This window comes from Crinia signifera, chromosome 4 (assembly GCF_055691185.1).
Source record: "Crinia signifera chromosome 4, ASM5569118v1, whole genome shotgun sequence".
NCBI lineage: Eukaryota > Metazoa > Chordata > Amphibia > Anura > Myobatrachidae > Crinia > Crinia signifera.
The window spans coordinates 302,841,400-302,861,688 of NC_139220.1; the positions used below are offsets into that span (position 1 = coordinate 302,841,400).

The 20,289-nt window shown below is 44.3% G+C and overlaps 1 pseudogene; it reads left to right on the forward strand.

Moving 5' to 3' along the window:
- Window positions 1–1,565: 1,565 nt before the first annotated feature.
- The window catches only part of LOC146073256 (uncharacterized), a 211,251-nt pseudogene continuing 192,527 nt past the window's right edge, over window positions 1,566–20,289 (forward strand).

The window sequence follows — 20,289 nt, forward strand, 5'->3', positions numbered from 1 at the left end:
ACCTGTTTATGGCCTTCTGGGAGACCGGAGTGGTCGATGATAGGTTGGCGGAGGGGGCGGGCCTGGTAGCCTGGTGGCGGTTCATTGATGATATTTTATTCATATGGAAAGGAAGTGATGATATTTTAAGTGGTTTTTGTGAGTTTTTAAACACCAATAATTTTAATATAAATTTGACTTTTAATACTAGTAAGACGGAATTAGTATTCTTGGATCTGAATATATACATTGAGGATGGAAAAATACAAACTAAAACACACAGAAAAATAACGGACTCCAATTCATACATAGAAATAAACAGTGAGCACCATGAAAGATGGTTAAAAAACATTCCTTTGTGACAGTACAAACGTCTCAAAAGGAATTGTACAGAACACAAGGTTTTGGAACAACAATATGATGAATTGGACCAAAGATTCAGACAAAAGGGATATTCTGAAAACCTTTTGAGAGACTCAAGAGTAAAAATTAACAATATAGAAAGATCAGAATTGCTAAAACCCAAATCCCCACAAAAGATGTGAAAAAATTCGAACTTGACAGAGTGGGCCTTTTTTACGAAATATGGATCGTACCACAAAAAAGTGGAATTAATTATTAAAAACAACTGGAGAATTTTGTTGGATGATCCAGTGATAGGGAAACATATTCCCGAAAGGCCCAATTTCATATACAGAAGGGCGCCTTCTATGAAAAATTTACTGGTAAAAAGCGCCTTACAAGAAAAACAAAGTGGAAGCGAAAGAAACAAAGGCTTCCACAGATGTGGCTCCTGCCTAATGTGTAGGGCTACTTCACATAAACCATACGAAAAGAAAGCAACCACATTTGAAGTAAATGGTATAAAGTATAAAATAAATCAATTCATCACATGCCACAGTAGAAATGTGATATACCTTCTAGAATGTGAATGCAACAAAATATACATTGGGAAAACAAAAAGAAATCTAAAATTAAGATCAGCGGAGCACATTTACAATATCCGTAAAGGTGCAATCACTCATCCACTATCTGAGCATTTCTTAAAACATCATAAAAAATGCGAAAGCTCCATAAAAAGATTCATAGGCATACAACAGGTCATTGCCCATTGGAAAAATCGTGATGTGGAAACTGTTTTAGCAAAAAACGAAATGAAATGGATCTTTCTTTTAGACACACTTTTACCCAATGGTCACAATGTTGACTTTGAACTCAAATGGTTTTTAGAAGAGTAACCTTTTAACATTGTACTAGTATTGATATAGTTGTTTTTATAAGTCTTTTTATAAGCCTTTTATTATTCATTTGTTTTATACCTCCTAACATGTTCCTCTTTTCTACTCCATTTTTATGTATTTCCGGATCAAACCTACAAGTGGATTATTATGTTAATCATTACTCTCCCGGTAAAAGGGATGGACTATGCCGGAATACGAAGTATGGCACAGTAGGTGAGGAGAGTAATGAATGAAATCCGAATGTAAAATATGATGAAAATCGCTATGCCCTTCCTCTGCCCACACTAAAGATGGTGGACAGAACATCTATCAAATTGTAAAAGGGAAGAGCGATCATCCAGAAATATGGTGAACAAAAAGATCAAGCTCCTGCAAGCAGCTTCTAAGAAAAGGACGCCAGTAAAGCTCCCTCACAATGCTGAGATCCTGAAGCCCAGCCTCAACAGAAAGTTTGAAAGTGCGGATACGCAGGTGGAACGCAAACCGGAAGTGTCTGCTGGAACGCAGAACACTTCCGGTTATTGCGCTGGAGAAATTAGTCCATTCGAGTAGGAAGTAGAGAAGAGGTGGAACGCAAACCGGAAGTGACTGCTGGAACGCAGATCACTTCCGGTAAGCGGAGAAAAATGCGGGAAAATGCCGCAATTTTGATTGGTTAGCATCTTATTGGTGCCAATAGGAAAGGGGTATAAATAACCCTGGCCAGCACAGGCATAGCATACAGCCTGAAGAAGAGGATTACTCCTCGAAACGCATTGCTGCTACACGCTGGTGTTCATACACCCACCATTGGACACTTGGACATCCATTGAAAGGGGACGCACTTGCACTTTACCCTGGGACTTCCACCCTCACATCTTCTGCGGTGGTGCCGCAGATTTGATATATTCAAAGTTAGCCCACCGCAATCCAGTCATAGGGTGAGGTATTCTTTATATTTTAAAGAACCATTGAGATGTCCATGTGTACCTTGTATGTATAATTATATGTTTTTAAAGAAATCTGTTTTTTAAAAAATATTGATGTCAATAAAAGTTGTTTTAAATACAAACAACTCACACATTTTTGTTATAAATTTGCGCCAAGCTGTGCCATATACCTACTATACAGAATTCTATCTACAGGGGGAAGGTATCCTCCCTATGGTTCACTAGCAGGCTGCATTTTTATAATTTATGCGCATTAACCACTTGAACACCCCACCAAAATTGTGTCTGTGATTGTGACTCTTGTGATGAATATAGTGTGTAATGTAGTTTTTTTTTTTCCATTTTAGAGTCATTATTTAAAAGTGCCTCTAAGGTTTGTAATACTATCTATCCTCTGTCTCATGGACTGATTATATGTTATTTGATGTAGATTTACTTCACCAATTCCAACCTTAGTAAGTTTATAATCCATTTTTATCTATTTCATTTTTTTTTATTGTTATTATTTCATGCTCAAAGTGGGGCGGATTTATCGGTACTTGTTTCCTAGCACGGCGCCCATGATTTTCAATCGTATGACATCTTATGAATTGTATCGCATCGCATGCCATATAGCCACATGTGATGCGATTTAAGCATTTTTTTAATTGTTATTATTTCATGCTCAAAGTGGGATAGATTTATCAGTACTTGTTTTTAAGCACCCTATACTATTTTTAAATGTATAAGCCTTACAATGTTAAATGGACCCCCACACCACCCCCACTCAATGCCAACCCGAAGCATGGCGAGCACAGCGAGCTCGCGAGGGGCGGCGGTACGCGTCCTCTGACCTTTTTATACCCCCACTATCTACGTCGGCGTGGAGTTGATTTTATATAGTGTGGCGAGCGCAGCGAGCCACCGAGCTCAAAGCATGGCGAGCGCAGCGAGCCCCGCAAGGGGAAGCGTATTACTTTACTGCTTCGGGTTGCCGTTGATAGTGTGGGTGGCGTGGGGGTGCTTTTAACATTGTAAGCACCCCTTACGGTGCTTATTAAATTAATAATCTTATAGGGGGGCCATTTAACATTGAAAACACCCATTAAGGTGCTTATACAATTTAAAATCGTATCCCATCACATTGTATGCCATTCTATGCCATATACGATGGTATACGATATTAAATTGTATAACATCGGGTGCCATCGCGTAACATCGCATCACGTACCATTGTAAGGCTTATGGTATACAATGCGATAGGTGCCGTGCTAGGAAACAAGTACCGATTTATCTATATGTCCTGAACATGGAATGAGAGGTGGAACTATTTATTGATCTTCCAGTGTATCTACTCTTGGTCTCTCTTTCACTTTTTCCAAAAAAATCTAAGATCTAAAACACAACTTGTGCAATGTAAAATACAAAATCTAAATCTTTACCTAATAGGTAAAGGATCTACATATAGAGTGTCACCCAGAACAATTCGTACTGGCCCTATATAACCAACTCCTAGTACACACTTGTTCTCCCAAAGGTCATCCCTCTCTGCTTGGACCAGACCAGGACCAGTATGGATGCAGTTTCCATTTAGGAAATCATTTGGGACTCCTATATTGGATTTGAAACTGTAATTCAAGCATAGCACAGAACCAGTGAGGATCGACCATCGTTTACATCACAAACATCACCAAACTTATCCCCACGTGGTTAGATACTGTAACAACATATGCTTGGACTGTGCTTCTAGGAGTCAGACACCATCGGTTGTCCCATAAAATCGGTCTGGTGAGAATCACATGGACAAGCAGAGACATTTCCTAATATACATCTGTGTGCAGGAACCTGTGTGTCATTTTATCTCTTCTGTTGTTTTAATACTTGTTTTAATAAAAAACTTCTTAGATATGATATACAGGCAATCTATTCTATACAATCAGTGTCTGAATTACAGGGTAGCAGCCCCTCTATTGTCTGTATCACTGGGTGATCACGTGTTGTAATATCATGTATATCTTTCCTCCTGTTGTTGGTGTCATACCAGGGGGCTGAGTCGACGAGACTGAGACCTCTGGTGGGGACCTGGACCGGTACCTGAACCGGGGAGGTTGGAGAGGACCCTTGCGCATGGACTGCGCGACAGTGCACCCTGGAGCCAATGAGTAGTCAAAGGTAAAATACAACCGAGTTTATTGAGCAGATGGTTGTAATATGACAGGCAGTAAAGTATGCAGGAATAATGATACAGTTCATGCAGATTGCAATACTTTACAGATGAGTTGAAGAATTGTATCGATGGTGGAACATCGGATCCGGAATATCGGATGTGAAGACTGTGGGTCCGGAATGACGGACGTGGAGACTGTGGGTCCGGAATGACGGACGGAAGACTTGGAAGCTGGAGGTCCGGAATATCGGATTTACAGGTGATGATGGAACATCGATGGTTGGTGATGCTGGAGCATCGAAGGACCAGAGTCCCGGAGCTAGGCTTGGTCGCTGGGCTGTAGAGGCAGGATCACAGGCGATGGAATAACCTGGACTTCACAGGAGATGGAAAAACCTGGAATACACTGCAGCATGGGAGACAACACCAGCAGGAAATACACTTGCACGGAGACAAGGACAGCTGACCATACACTGGAGACAACTGAAGCACTAGCAAAGGTTCTGAGAGCTCCCAGCATACTTATACCCACAGAGTGGCCAGGATTGGCCGGGAAGGTATGACTGGGAGATCAGAACCTTCAGGATTGGACAGTACAGACATGTGACTGGGAAGAACATGGCAGCCCCCATGTCTGCTATGGCGGGAAAGTGTGTTTGTGCACACCATGCTGGATCCTGGGAGCAATGGCAGCGGACGGATGGATTGCCGTGCACTGAGTACTGTCACTGGGGACAAGGAGAGCGGTGCGCCGCGCAGCCGTGGACTCAGCAGCGCTGAGAGGACTGGAGGATGGCAGCGGTGATGGCGCACGGCAGACAGGACGCCGGCAGGGATGACGTCTGGACCGCAAGCTGAACCTGCGGAGGCACTTAGCCGGTAAGAACGTCTGTCTGACAGCTCGGATCGTGACAGCACCCCCCCCCCTTTAAGGGTGGCCCCAGGACACCTTTTAGGCTTGCGGGGAAACTTGGAGTGGAACGCCCGGATGAGTCTGGGAGCATGGACATCGATGGCATTGGTCCATGATCGTTCTTCGGGGCCGTAGCCCTTCCAATCGATCAAATACTGCAGACGACCATATCGGATGCGAGAGTCCAAGATTTTACTGACCTCATATTCTGTTCCACGCTGGGTGCAAACCTTAGGAGCCTTGGGGAGCTTGGAATGAAAGCGATTCAGAACCAGCGGCTTGAGCAGCGAAATGTGGAATGTAGCTGGCACTTTCAAATAGGGCGGCAACTTGAGCTTGTAAGCTACAGGATTGATGACTCGCTCAACTGGAAATGGACCAATATATCGGGGAGCGAACTTCATAGATGGCACTCTCAATCGGAGATTCTTGGTTGACAACCAGACATGATCTCCTGGACGGAGGGCTGGCACAGCTCTGCGTTTCCTGTCGGCAAATTTCTTGTACCTGCTTGAAGCCTTCAGGAGTGAAGAACGAATGAGCTTCCAGGATTTGATGAATTGCCGGATGGTCGTGTCGACCGCTGGAACAGAGGACACAGGTTGCAGAGTGAAGTCAGGAACTCAAAGATGAAACCCATAGTTGGCAAGAAATGGAGTGACATTTGATGAAGAACGATATTGGTTATTATGGCAGAACTCTGCCCATGGAAGAAGTTGAGCCCAGTCATCTTGGGAAGAAGAGACATATGTGCGGAGAAATGCTTCAAGGTCCTGATTCACCCTCTCCGTTTGGCCATTTGTTTGAGGGTGATAGGCTGTGGAAAACTTTAGCTTGATTTGAAGCAGGGAGCACAGGCTTCGCCAGAATTTGGCTACGAATTGGACTCCTCTATCGGAGATGATTTCAAGAGGCAGCCCATGAAGCTTGAATATCTCTTTGATGAAGAGCTGGGACAGCTTGGAAGCTGACGGAAGACCGGTGAGAGGAACAAAGTGAGCCATCTTGGTGAACCGGTCAACAATCACCCAGATGGTGGTGTACTTGTCAGACTCTGGAAGATCAGTTACAAAGTCCATAGAAATATGCGTCCAAGGACGATGTGGCACTGACAGTGGCATCAATTGCCCAGGAGGAGACTGACGACTAGTCTTGTGCTGAGCACATTTAGCACAAGAGGCGACAAAGTCCTGTACATCCTGTTTAAGGGACGGCCACCAGTAGGACCTGGTGATAAACTCGTAAGTTTTCTGAATGCCTGCATGGCCAGCGAATTTTGAAGAATGCGCCCAACAAAGCAACTTCTTCCTTAGAGCTGGCTTTACATATCTTTTCCCTGTAGGGGGAGTGAGATTTGAAACTCCTGTTGCGGAGAAGGCCACTGGATCAATAATGAAATGTTGATGTGTGGACTTAGACTCACTATCTTGCTCCCATGAGCGGGAAAGGGCATCAGCTTTTCGGTTTTGTGTCCCTGGACAGAATGACAGCTTGAAACGGAACCTGGAAAAGAAAAGTGTCCATCTGGCTTGACGGGGATTTAAACATTGAGCAGACTTAAGATACAGAAGATTCTTGTGATCTGTGATAATTGTGATCTCATGGACAGCGCCCTCTAGAAGATATCTCCATTCTTCTAATGCCAACTTGATGGCGAGGAGCTCTTGGTCACCAATGGCATAGTTACGCTCTGCAGGCAGGAACTTACGGGAGTAGAACCCACAGGGATGAAGACGACCATCGGGCGCTTTCTGCGAGAGGACTGCCCCAACACCCACGGAGGAGGCATCAACCTCGAGAATAAAGGGCAAAGTGGTATCAGGTTGTCTTAAAACAGGCGCTGAAGTGAACCTCTGCTTCAGCAGATGGAAGGCTTCGATGGCTTCCGCCGGCCACTTCGCTGGATTAGACCCTTTTTTCGTTAAGGCAGTGATGGGAGCCACAATAGAAGAGAAGTTACGAATGAATTTTCTGTAATAATTGGCAAAACCCAGGAAACGTTGAATACCTTTCAGCGAAGAGGGAATTGGCCAATCTTGGATGGCCTGCAGTTTTCCTGGGTCCATTTGAAGACCAGAACCGGAGACAATGTACCCTAGGAAGGGTATAGACTTCACCTCGAAGACACACTTCTCCAGTTTGCAGTAGAGATGATTAGCTCGCAGCCGGGACAGAACCTCTTTGACCCAATAATGATGTTCTGTGATGTTATTGGCGTAGATTAAAATGTCATTGAGATATACAACTACATGTCGATACAGAATGTCCCGAAAAATCTCATTGACATAGTGCTGGAACACGGCTGGGGCATTGCTGAGCCCGAAGGGCATGACGAGGTACTCATAGTGGCCGTCTCTGGTATTAAACGCCGTCTTCCACTCGTCGCCCTCTCGTATGCGGATGAGATTATATGCACCCCTCAGGTCGAGTTTCGTGAAGATGGTTGCACCGCTGACACGGTCAAACAGCTCGGTGATGAGGGGCAACGGATATCGGTTCTTTACTGTGATGTCATTGAGGCCGCGGTAATCAATGCAGGGACGTAGGCCTCCATCCTTCTTCTTTACGAAGAAGAATCCTGCACCAGCAGGAGAAGTCGAAGGACGGATGAATCCCTTTGCCAGATTTTCCTTGATGTAGTCGGTCATGGCTTGAGTCTCTGGAAGAGAGAGAGGATAGGTTCTACCTCTGCGTGGTTCTTTGCCTGGGATAAGGTCGATAGGGCAATCCCACGGTCTGTGAGGAGGTAGGACATCAGCGCCAGACTTGCTGAATACATCTGAGTACTCTTGGTAGGGAAGAGGCGGAAGGTCTGCTGCATCGGCTGAAGAATGACGAGCTGGGAGTACCTTTTGGAGACAGGTACCAGAGCAGGAAGGATCCCAGGAAAGGATTTCAGATGTCTTCCAATCGAGACAAGGATTGTGAAGACAGAGCCAGGGTAAACCCAGAACCAGAGCATGAGTGGCTCGGGGTAAAACCAGGAAGGACAAAAGTTTGGTGTGCAGGACTCCCACTTTTACTGTAAGTGGCAAAGTTCTGCGGGAGACTGTCGCATCAGGAATCCTACTGCCATCCACAGCAGTAAGGAAGACAGTCTTGGAAAGACTTTCAGTGGGCAACCCCCACTTGCGGACCAGTTCTGCAGTAACGAAGTTGCCAGCGGCACTGGAATCAAGAAGTGCGGAGACAGTCTTGAAATGCTGACCAACTTGTAGGGAAACTGGAAGGACGCAATCAGTTGCTGATGGAGAGGACTTAATTACTCCTAGCCTACCCTCTCCTTGACGGGCTAGGAGGAGGAGTTTTCCTGACGCTTTGGGCATGCAGAAATTTGATGTGCAGGATCGGCAAAATACAGACAGAGCTGTGCCAACCGACGACGTCGTCGTTCTCCTGGGGACAAACGGAAGCGGTTTATCTCCATTGGTTCTTCTTTGGAATGAGCCACGGGAGCAGCAGGTAAAGAAGGCGGAGGAGTTGGCACTTTAACTGGAGCGCTCTTGTGACGTTCTACAGACCTTTCTCGGAAGCGTAGGTCTACTTTGATACATAACGAAATAAGGTCACTTAGACCTGAGGGTAAGTCTCTGGTAGCGAGTTCATCCTTAATACGGTCGGATAGACCATGCCAGAAAGCTGCGTATAAGGCCCCATCACACCAGGAGAGTTCAGACGCCAGAATCTGGAACTGGACCAGATATTGCCCGACGGAGCGGGATCCCTGTCTGAGACGGAGGAGTTCAGTGGAGGCGGATGCTGATCGCCCAGGCTCATCGAAGATGCGCCAGAATGTTGACACAAAGTCTTTGTAATTAGACAAGATGGCATCAGATCTTTCCCATAAAGGGGACGCCCATTCTAACGATGCTCCACATAGGAGGGAGATGATGTAGGCGATCTTGACCCTTTCAGTAGGGAAGTTACTGGGTTGCAGCTCAAAGTGAATCTCACACTGATTGAGAAAACCTCGGCAGGTCTTGAGGTTCCCATCATACTTAGTGGGGAAAGACAGATGAAGGCGAGGTGCAGCAGCCATTACAGGAGGATGAACTGGACTTGGAAGTTCTCTGACAGGCTCAGGGCCACTGAGAGTGGTCTGTAGCTTATCCAGCCGGGAAGACAGATCTTGCAGACAATGAATCACTTGGCTCTGCGCAGCCTCTTGCTGATCCAAGCGAACAGCCAGTTGCTGTACAGGGCTGGATGGTGATGCTTGGCTTGCGGCTGGATCCATTTGGCTAGTGCTTACTGTCACACCAGGGGGCTGAGTCGACAAGACTGAGACCTCTGGTGGGGACCTGGACCAGTACCTGAACCGGGGAGGTTGGAGAGGACCCTTGCGCATGGACTGCGCGACAGTGCACCCTGGAGCCAATGAGTAGTCAAAGGTAAAATACAACCGAGTTTATTGAGCAGATGGTTGTAATATGACAGGCAGTAAAGTATGCAGGAATAATGATACAGTTCATGCAGATTGCAATACTTTACAGATGAGTTGAAGAATTGTATCGATGGTGGAACATTGGATCCGGAATATCGGATGTGAAGACTGTGGGTCCGGAATGACGGACGTGGAGACTGTGGGTCCGGAATGACGGACGGAAGACTTGGAAGCTGGAATATCGGATTTACAGGTGATGATGGAACATCGATGGTTGGTGATGCTGAAGCATCGAAGGACCAGAGTCCCGGAGCTAGGCTTGGTCGCTGGGCTGTAGAGGCAGGATCACAGGCGATGGAATAACCTGGACTTCACAGGAGATGGAACAACCTGGAATACACTGCAGCATGGGAGACAACACCAGCAGGAAATACACTTGCACGGAGACAAGGACAGCTGACCATACACTGGAGACAACTGAAGCACTAGCAAAGGTTCTGAGAGCTCCCAGCATACTTATACCCACAGAGTGGCCAGGATTGGCCGGGCAGGTATGACTGGGAGATCAGAACCTTCAGGATTGGACAGTACAGACATGTGACTGGGAAGAACATGGCAACCCCCATGTCTGCTATGGCGGGAAAGTGTGTTTGTGCACACCATGCTGGATACTGGAAGCAATGGCGGCGGACGGATGGATTGCCGTGCACTGAGTACTGTCACTGGGGACAAGGAGAGCGGTGCGCCGCGCAGCCGCGGACTCAGCAGCGCTGAGAGGACTGGAGGATGGCAGCGGTGATGGCGCACGGCAGACAGGACGCCGGCAGGGATGACGTCTGGACCACAAGCTGAACCTGCGGAGGCACTTAGCCGGTAAGAACGTCTGTCTGACAGCTCGGATCGTGACAGCTGGCCATGGATCAGACTATGGAACAGGAGCATCCATGTACTATCAGTGACAGCAGTAGCGCTCATTCCAATTCTAATATTACAAAAAAAAATCTGTGGGAAAGTGTAATATAGGACAATACAGGATCAGTGTTGGATAATCTCATAGAAGCCCTAAGCTCTACCTATAAGTAGTCAGGTGATGGTGAGATGTGTCTGATGTTTATACTCATTGGAGCCCTGAAAGCCAAGAATCTCCTGTTTTATATGGTACTGGTCTTGCTGGTATATAATGCCATATGCCATATACCATGCTGTGCTACTTATGGCAGGACAAACACCATAGGCAGGCTAGATGATAGTGGCTCCATCTGTATCTCCCCTGGTCCCATCTTCTAATATGTAGAACAATGTACAAAAGGATTTAATACTAATAAAATATATTAGATCAGCAGCCAAAAACAGAATCATATCATTTATAAGGATCAGTATTTATTCAACAACAAGTATTATGGGGATAACTGTCAGTAACATAAATAGTAGTTACTGATATTGTTTGATTATAGTCACTAAGTCATTTTAATTATGTTCTTGATCATAAACATGGTAAACAATGTGTTATCAATGGGATTTTATTTATAACATGGTGTAAAAACAAAATATGTGCTGTTACCCACAGCAACCAGATATCAGCTTTCATCACCTAGTGCCAGCAAACAAACAAACAACTGTATAATCAGTGATTAATATGGGATACAGGGGACTGATGTCTTAGTTGCACCATTATACAATATAATACATAGTATATGAATCAGAGGGAGGTAAGACAGCAATAGGAATGTATGAGGGACAGAATCACGAGGTATAATAGGGACTTGGAGGAGCTGCTGGGACTCTGTAATGGATATACAGCTCTTTCCTGTACTATCCCCGGCACCAGTGTGAGCAGAACAGCTGTATATTACAGGGCACAGTAATGGCAGCCACATCGTCATTGTCTGTTATACTGCAGCTCTATTTCCCAACAGAGAGATTGTCCCAAGGGAAAAGCAGCCCCCAGCTTACTGGTCACAGCTCTCCTGTCTTTAGCAAGATAGATTTATATCAACTCATTGCCATATTCATACTGTAACATTAAAGTTACCTTCCTGAAACACATAATGTGGTGATACAACTTACTATTGATTCGCATGCAACAGTCAGACCCTCAGAGTGACTATGTATGTGAGTAATAAGGTTGATCTCTTTAGTAAAACACTTGCTGCACTCAGAGCATGTATTTGGCTGATCCCCTGTGTGACTCATTGGATGTATAACAAGTTTTTGTGGTTTCTTTTAGTTTCTTCCACCAAACTCCACCTGAGAATGCTGGGCTGCTCACCCCAACTTACAGCAGGTGTTCCTACACACAGGCTGTGAATGGATGTTTCATAGACTTCCATTCGCAGGCTGCAGGGGAACACCCATATCATTCGATGGTCAGCGACCATCGAATGATGTGGAAGGCACACGCACATCTGCTTGGAGCAACCTTAGATGTGTGTGAGAATTCAGAAGGAAGTGGGCGGGCAGCTGACAACCGGTGATGTCATCTGCCCGCCCCTGTACCCACATCATCGGCCCATTAGCATGATAATGCCCAGTGTTATCTAGGGATCACCCATTAAGTGCTGGGTGTTCCCATATGTAAATGGTCCGGTCCACCACCACCTGCCCCCCCTGCCCTCAAGGTTGTGTGTGTGCACCCATTGAACAGTCCCCTACATATGACAATACACATGTACAGACACATAAGATCAGAGCCGCCCGGATCTGCTGTAAAATTTCATCTTATGCTGTGACAATAGCCCAACATCGGACCCCTTGTGAACGAAGGGGTCCGAACGAACAGACATGAATACGGTCCCTTGTTTCTTAGTGAAACACTTGTTACATTTAGAACATTAATGTGTTTTTATCCTGTGTGAATCCTCTGATGAAGAAGAAGATTTCTCTTGTCTGTAAAACACTTTCTGCATTCAAAGCATTGAAATGGTTTCTCTCCTGTGTGAGTCCTCTGATGTTCAGAAAGATGTGATTTCTGGGAAAAACATTTGCTACATTCGGAGCATTTATATGGTCTCTCTCCTGTGTGACTCCTCTGATGCCGAACAAGTGCTTGCCTGGTGATAAAACACTTGCTACATTCAGCACATTTATATGGTTTCTCTCCTGTGTGAATCATCTGATGTGTGAGAAGCTCTGATTTCCATTTAAAGCATTTGTCACACTCAGAGCACAGATGCGGTTTCTCTCCTGTGTGACTCCTCTGATGTGTGAGAAGCTGTGATTTACGTGTAAAGCGTTTGTCACACTCAGAGCAAAGATGTGGTCTCTCTCCTGTGTGACTCCTCTGATGGATGAGAAGCTCTGATTTACATGTAAAGCGTTTGTCACACTCAGAGCAAAGATGTGGTCTCTCTCCTGTGTGACTCCTCTGATGTATGAGAAGCTGTGAGTTACGTGTAAAGCGTTTGTCACACTCAGAGCACAGATATGGTCTCTCTCCTGTATGACTCCTCTGATGGATGAGAAGATTTGATTTACATGTAAAGCGTTTGTCACACTCAGAGCACAGATATGGTCTCTTTCCTGTATGACTCCTCTGATGGATGAGAAGCTGTGATTTACGTGTAAAGCATTTGTCACACTCAGAGCACAGATGTTGTCTCTCTCCTGTGTGACTCCTCTGATGTATGAGAAGCTGTGATTTATATGTAAAGCATTTGTCACACTCAGAGCACAGATGTGGTCTCTCTCCTGTGTGACTCCTCTGATGTCTGAGAAGATTTGATTTACATGTAAAGCGTTTGTCACACTCAGAGCACAGATGTGGTCTCTCTCCTGTGTGACTCCTCTGATGTGTGAGAAGCTGTGATTTATATGTAAAGCATTTGTCACACTCAGAGCACAGATGTGGTCTCTCTCCTGTGTGACTCATCCTGTATTAGATAAGATACAAATTAGCTGTGGAAGGTTTCTCCCATGCAGAAAATGAGAATGTCTTTAGAGAATCCTCCAGAGGTGTATAGGAAAACACTATCTATAGTTGGCTTGATCAGAGAATAATGTCCTTTTAACAATGTCTTGTAATGTTCTTAGCAGAATTTCTGGATTATACCTGTAACACACAAAAAAAAAAATGAATTTCAAATACAATTGTATTGCATAAAGCACGACATGTAATAATAGATTATTCAATGCATGTCAGACTGTTATATATCCATGGCAATAGGCAAACATCCAAATGGTATATCATAGCAAATACAGTGGGCAAGAAATAGCACAATATAATAGTCAGTAATGTCATTCCATTAATATACAAAATAAATATGATGCCATTTCTCATAAATGAGGAATTAATACATGAAAACTCCTCCAAGAAACCTTTGTGGAGATAATAGCAGTATTGCTGTCCATAAATATATCATAAGCCAATGCATGAGAAGATAAGAAAGGGGCAGGGGGTGAGAGGAGCCGCACATGAGAAGGCTAAAATTAGTCCCTGTCCTATGTTGTAGGGAATATTTCCCAAGACTCTCTGTTGTTATTCTACATTGGAATTCCCTTGGTAGAGTGGAAACATAACCTTCCTACATATCAAATACACCTGGTGCTAAGTGTTCTCCATTCAGAGAAGTTTCTATCCAGTCCCAGACAGATATTGGGCCCAGGATTATAGTCTATAAAGTGCAATTTGTCATAAACATAGTTCCCATTTCCCATGAAGCAATGTATAGATTGAGTAGTGCGGCCAGTGCTGCTGACTGTCTGAGAAAAGGAAGGGGCCCTGTCTATTATGTCAGTCCGGGGTCCCACATATTCTGATGGCAGCCCTGATCCTAATGATTGGCCATCAGCTGTGAATGGAATATAAATGACTATGTGATCTAGGGAGAAATTCCTAATCAAAAGCCAAAATTGACATAGTAATGGGCAAATATAGAAGCAATGGAGGAACTATATATTCTACAAGGACTGGATATTTGGGCCACTACCTGTATATTGTTTCTGTGCTAACATTACCTCTTGTTCCTGTGTTAGTTTGTGGTGAAAAATAAACTGAGTGAATGTCTGGGTGATAGAAGCAGGGGCAAACGCAGGATTTTCAGAAGGGGGTTTCCAGAGGGGCGGAGCAAAGCATGGAGATGGACAATTAGGTGACCCAGTATATGCCGGGTCAGTTAAAGTATTATAGATAGACCAAATGTATGTAAATAATAGTAATAATAAATATATATATATATATATATATATATAAACTTCCCCAATGAAGAACGTCACTCCAGGTCTCTTTCAAAATAAAGTGCGGTTTTACTGATGCCTACGGCGTTTCAGGCCAAGCCCGTCTTCAGGACATACTCCTATACATATACATACATACATATACATACATAAAAGATTCCTGGTATCACCAGCAGTAGTGTTCTCCTCTGTGTCTTTCACATTGGACACAGAGGAGAACACTACTGCTGGTGATACCAGGAATCTTTTATTTGTTCCTTTGAAAAATTGAATTTAATCTCTACGGACCATAAAATGATCTATCCATTGGAGAAAATATTCTGAAAAATACTTAATTAAGGTCCCAATCTTGGACATCTATATAAGTGGAAACATACTGGCCATACTAATACCCTATTTATGCCAGAAATCAAACAATTAATTGATATTCTTCAGTCTTTTCTTAAAGAAGAGTGAATATGGATCAGTAAACAGACCTCATAAACGTGAAGCTCCATTGGGCGCCATCTAGTGACTGCCGGGATGCACAACACTCCTATTCCCCCATAAAGGTGAGGAGCAGCATTAGCCTTTTATTGTGTCAGATATATTATACAAATGATCCCACAGTATGATAGAGAATATATAGATATAGTCCATATGGTACTTATACATGATATTATATAACTGATAAAGAACACATAGAGATATATAATGTACATATTACTGATTATATATATTGTATCACATATGGTATTATACAGTATAATTATGTGACATGTAAATGATTCCTGCCCCTACATTACTGACACATACAATTTAGATGAAAAATTATAAAGTCCCATTAATATATTTATACATATAATGTGAACTTTCATGAATTTGTATATTGATTTATGAAAACTACACTGTCACACGTAGGATAACACCATATTAATCTATTATATAGTAATAATAACTAATTATATAATGGCCAAATAAAATGTAATTACTAATAACAAGGCAATATTCACAAAAGCATAGTAAAATTGATCGTGTAATTATCAGTATAATCTTATGTATAATATAATTACCTTACTCTGGGGATCCTTCCTCTGTCTCTCTCTTACTCCTCCGTCCTCCCAGCTCTCCAACCAGTAACTGATCCAGCAGCTGCTCCATCAGCTCCCAGTGGCCTGATACAGCCTATTTATAGTCACTCCTCCCCATCTCTCCCCAGTAGTTCCCAGGATGCCCTGCAGGAATTCTTACACTGAGAGGTGACATGTAAATTAGGGTCACATAACATTAGTATACAGTCAACAACCACAGCAGCTCCTCCTGCCCAGCTCCTTGTCTTGTAAATGAGGTGTAAATATTCCTAAAGTGACTTACTACAATGGGAAATGCTAATTACACCCTGGCAGGGTAACACCTTGTATAGTAATTAGATCACAGCAGCCTCTGGCATCCTGTTATGTCACCAATGGGACCTTTTGTTTAGGAGTCACCTATTGTCTGGCCATAGTTTCAGCAGAAAGACTTGTTCTGCATATCGTTAATAGAAGGAAAATCACTCTCTTTTTGTTGGTGCAGTCTTTTCAATGTATCTCCTCTATTCACATAATAGAAGATATTAATTGGAAATAGTATTAGTGGCTATCTACATTAGGACATGTGATAAAGTTAGGCAAGTTCTAGAGTTTGTAACCAATAATGGACAGGAAGGGGAGTTATTCCCACCTATTGAAGGTTATACTAAAACAAATGGGCCCCACACACAGCACAATATTTAGGCATTTTCTGAGCGATTTTAAGAAATCGCTCAGAAAATGCCAGAAAATGCATGTAAATCGCTGTGTATATAGCCCACACAGCGATTTACATGCGCGCCCCCGCCGTTCTGAATCTACACAAGATTCAGAACGGACCTGTCTGTCAATTCAGAGCAGTCGCTGAGATGCTCCTGCTCATCTCCCGCATGTGTGGCGCGGGGATGAGCAGGGCCATCTGAGCAACCGTCACTGAAGACGCCGCCAACAAGAAGCCCCTCTGTCACTCACCGCCCCACTGAAGCAGCTGCCGCCCGGAAGCATTCCTGCACAGCGCCGGGGCACTGAGCCCTGAAAGGCTTCCTTCACCGCGGCTCCAGGCTAAGGTGAGGGCTGGGCTGTTTTCTGGGCTGGGGCAGGGAGACCTCCACCTAAGGCACACAGAGGGACCAGGGTGAGTCCCAAGCACTGCGGATAACAGGGACCTACATCGGGGCTCTGCTGCGGCTGGTGATAGAAGCTCTCTGAGATGGGAGGGGAGAGAGGTGACCCCTGAGGCAGCATGGGGTGTACTAGCTGCGCTGCTGCACTGTTGGTGGCACTGGGCACTGTGCGGGGACGGGCAGCGCTGGGCACTGTGCGGGGACGTGCAGCGCTGGACACTGTGCGGGGATTGGCGGCACTAATGTCAGGCTGATGGAGACAAGGGAAGGGATGTGGGGCTCTCATGGAATAGAAGTAATACTCTGTGCTAGTGTGCAGTGGGCTCAGGTGGACAGGGCAGCGCTGTCACCTCTGATGTGTGTAGGAAGAAGGGAAGGACCTACTACTCCTGGCTCCCCGCCCAGCTCCCTCTGATCCTGCAGCAGCCTGCCAGCCAGTGCTCTCTCCTATGATCCCTGTCACCCTGTCACTCTGTATAGGGGATGGGGACCCCTATACCACATTATATATATATATATATATATATACTTCACACACAGTGCAGTTTGATGGCATGTGCGGCTGTGACACACTGTGACAGTCGTGACAGATTTGAAATCTCCCGTGCTGAATCTCCCAATTTGAATCTCTGACACAAATCTCTCTGTATGTGGCTCATTGTCTGAAATGAGCCACAAGAGTGAAATCTCTTGTGCTGAATCTCCCGTTATGTATCTCTGGCACACATCTCTGCGTATGTAGGGCCCTTTAGCTTTTAAAAATCATATAATAAAATAGTGCACATATACACACATATATAACTGTCACAGACATCAATGGTAAAATAATCACATTCAGAGGTATAGTAACAAGTTTGTATATCCCAGTGAGGTGATGTAAAGCGCACTGTTGTTTAGTACAATGTAATTAATTATACTGATACTATTGGGGACATTTAGTAGGATGAGAGATTCATAAAGTGAGAGATTTGGTAAGAAAACTCCAGTTATTTTAAAGAGGCAATCATTTACACTGCAAAACCAGTTTGATTTTGCAGTGTAAATGATTGCTGCTTTAAAAAACTATTTTAACACGGCATATTGCCGATTTTTAACTGCTTTAAAACAGTACCAGCTGCAATATGAAAGCTCCACAATCAATTTACCGGTCACAAAATACCGGTATTTTGAAACGTGTTAAAAGCAGGATCCTACACGTTTCTGAACCGTTTTCCCTGCAGTCTGAACAGCTCAGAAACGGTATTTGCTACAGATGATAACCACATATGATCCCCGCCCACAAGCAGGATGAAAACACTTAAAATTATATTGTAGGGCTTTCTATGGGTGAAACGGGTTTTACCTGAAGGTACAAAAATCGTATTAAAACTGCAATATACCTTTACAACATGCAATATGAAAGGGGTTTAACTGGCTTTTGACCCATTTAAAAAAAAGTTTACAAAAATGAGTTGAAAGCAGGTTTTTACAATGTGAAACCAGCTGGTTTCACATTGCAAAAACCTGCTTTCAACCCGTTTTTGTAAACGTGTCTTAAAACCGGTCAAAAGCCAGTTAAACCCCTTTCATATTGCATGTTGTAAAGGTATATTGCAGTTTCAATACCATTTTTGTACCTTCAGATTCAACCCGTTTCACCCATAGAAAGCCATACAATGTCATTTAAAATGTTTTTTTTTTTTCCCATTTCTGAGCTGTTCGGACTGCAGGGAAAACGGCTCAGAAACGTGTAGGATCCTGCTTTTAACATGTTTCAAAATACCGGTATTCTGTAACCGGTAAATTGACAATGAAGCTTTCACACTGCAGCTGCTCCCATTTTAAAATGGTAAAAACAAAACGGCAATATACCGTGTCAAAGCTGCAATGTGAAGCTGGTTTTAGTCAGTGGTGGGGCTGTTAAGGTGAAATAAGGTGAGATGTATGTATCAATATCTGTATGCACGTGCAAAAGCATAATGCCTGTAGAAAGGAGATATGGGGAGACAGAGAGGTACCTTTTTGATCTGGCTGATAACCCGTGTCGGAGTCTGCCTGAGTTACAGATGGAGCCAGGCTCCCTCTTGCTGGCGAATCACCAGAACGTCACCGCTGGCTATCCACCAGCAGCCCGGCTCTCCATCTGACTGAGAAGCGCATGCGGCGGGGCAATGGAAACCTGTCCATCTCCACTTCAAGGAGACGGACAGGGTGAGGGGGGGTGCGGGGAGGTGGTGGGGACCCCGGGTGACCGCCGACAATCCGGTGGGGACCCGGGGGAAGTGCCGTCGGAAGGGGACGCGCACGCATCTCATGCGCGTGCGTCCCCTTTCGCAGATACAGATGGCGGGTGGCGGGGGATGGCGGGTGGCGGGGGATGTCGTCTGCAAAGACAAGCCAGCTCCATCTGTAGCTGCTGTGACATCCGCCGTGCATGGTGGTTAATGCACCAGATGATTGTATCGCACAGGGGGCTTCCTCGGTGTCTGCGTTAGCATTTATAAAATGCAATGCTGGAGCCCAATAAAATGCAGAATTATAAATGCATATTCCAGTACAATTTTTTTGCCAAATTTTGTTCTATGAATTGCAAGAATTTATTTTGTTAAAATAAATGATTATTCTGAATTGCAGGAAGGTATGATGGAAGGTCGACGTGGGTTAGGTCGACAGCGTCATTAGGTCAACACAAGCATTAGGTCGATATGGGAAGGTCAACAGTCAAAACGTTGACATGGGGTTTTACTCTGTTTTTTGAGTTGACTTGTGCTGACAGGTGGTATTTCATGCCCTACCATCCACTAGGGCAAGGCTGGGCAACACCAGACCTCCAGATGTTAATGAACTACACATCCCAGGATGCTTTGCATTAGTTTTTTTTTTTTCTTTGCATTCACACATACAACCCATGTAACCCCCAAGGGACACGGTTCAAGCCATAGAAATAGAGCCATTCACACTGCCAAAAAAATACTCTGAAATGGGTAGAACCCTGATTTTTACCTATTACCTATTACACAAATACCGGTATTTGTTACACAGGTAAAGCCACCTGGAGCTTTCCCACTGCGGCTCTACCCGTTTAAAAAGGCTAAAAAAAGGCAAATTACCATTTAAGAGTTGCAGTGGGAAAGGGGTCAGTTGATGGTGATATGTGTCTGATGTTTAAACATCTCACCAAGAATCTCCTGTTTTATATGGGACTGGTCTTGCTGGTATATAATGCCATATGCCATATACCATGATGTGCTACTTATGGTTGGACAAACACCATAGGCAGGCTAGATGATGGTGGCTCCATCTGTATCTCCCATGGTCCCATCTTCTAATATGTAGAACAATGTACGAAAGGATTTAATACTTATAAAATATA